This window comes from Pteropus medius, unplaced genomic scaffold (assembly GCF_902729225.1).
Source record: "Pteropus medius unplaced genomic scaffold, Ma_sr-lr_union100, whole genome shotgun sequence".
In the NCBI taxonomy this organism is placed as follows: Eukaryota; Metazoa; Chordata; class Mammalia; order Chiroptera; family Pteropodidae; genus Pteropus; species Pteropus medius.
The window spans coordinates 1,274,263-1,275,901 of NW_024344371.1; positions in this window are offsets into that span (position 1 = coordinate 1,274,263).

A 1,639-nucleotide genomic window follows, 5' to 3' on the forward strand; every position below is an offset into this window, starting at 1 on the left:
GCAGGCTCTGAGAAAGTGGTGGTTGGGGTCTCATGTGGCCAATTAAGGGATGAGCTAGGAAAGTGTGTAATGCGCAGAGAAGTGATATGGAGAGCCATTTGATTTTCTGACACCTTCCCCTCTACCTCCTGGGGACCTGACTCAAAGCCTTATGAGTCTAGAGTATCTCCTCTTGGTGGATCTGCCCTGGCCACACTTACACCTTATTTATTCTCAGGTCCAAACTGGGTTTTCTTGAAGGAGATGTGGTCACAGTTAAATGGCACAGGCAAATTTGTTTTCTTTAAGTCTATTTCTTCCTGAAATATAGCAGTATGGGGGGATGGATGCTTTCCTCTCTAGCGCTCTGCATCTTTTGCCAGCTTAATGGTTTTTGCAAAATGAGTTCCCGGAAAGGAAATCCAGAGGTTGAGTAGAGCAGTGTATTTGAGCTTTGTCACAGTGGCACGCTTGGGTGAGTCTCTCTCCCCGATAGAGGGAAGAATTAATTAGAGTCATATATTATGAATTAGTAATCACTGCACGTCGTAAAGAAAGACATGCAGCTAGGTCTGAGTTTTTGGAGGGCCACATGTGTGTGAGCATACCTTAGGCAGCCATTCCCCTTTCCTTCTCTCGGAGTGTCTGACCTGAGAGACATCCTAGAGGCATTCATTTTTGGCTTAGCCACTAGAAGCCCAAGAGTGCATTAGCTTTAGAAGTCTCAAGGAGTAAATACTGTTGGGAAGTGCTGGAATCACCAAGCAGATTGGCTGCTACCTTTTAGATTGAGGCCATAGCTAAAGAGAGAAATGCAATTTTGTTAAATATTTAAACAGCAACCTCCAAATGTCACCAAGCCATGGAGACAGAGTCTAGCACCCCCGCCATCGCTTACCCCACAAAAGTAAAATAATTTGTTTAATATTAGGCAAGGAGACAAATTTCAAAATGAAATTTCTAATATCAGAATGTTAAGCAGCTATTAAAATGATATTTACATAGAGTTTTTAATGATATGGAAAGAATCTTATAACCTTAAGCACAAACATGGAATAGAAAATTACATTAATATACAGAATGATCTTAATAAGGTTTAAAAGCATGGAGCGGGGGTGGTTTGAAAGAAATAAGCCCAAATTTCAGGATGGTAGATTAAAGGTAATTTTTTCCTGATCTTAAAAAAAGTATTCATTTTCCAACTTTTTAAATTATGAGCATATATTACATTTAAAAGCAATGAGAAGTATGAAAATTAAAAAAGAAAAACAAAAAAAACCTCCAAATGAGCAATAACAATCAAGTTGATCAAAGGCCGCTCTCCCATTCCCAAATGGTGGCCTTTCAAAGGGACCAGGGAGAGGACAGCGAGCAGCTTGGGGGAAGACACTGTCCCATTAGCACGCTTCCTTTGTTGTTCCTGCCTTTGGTAGAGTTCTGGATTTCTGGGGATCCGTGCCAGTGCTCCTAGCTGAGAAGTCATTTGTGATTAGTGAGTGTTTTTGAGATCACCTTGACAGCAATGTAAAGAGTATATCAGAGGGGTACCGGCATCAGGTGACTAAAAGGCTATACAGGCAAGAAAGGATGGTAGCCTGGCCCAGAGCGGAGGCAGTGAAGATGAGAGAGCAGTGGACACATTCTCGAGATATAGGTCTTA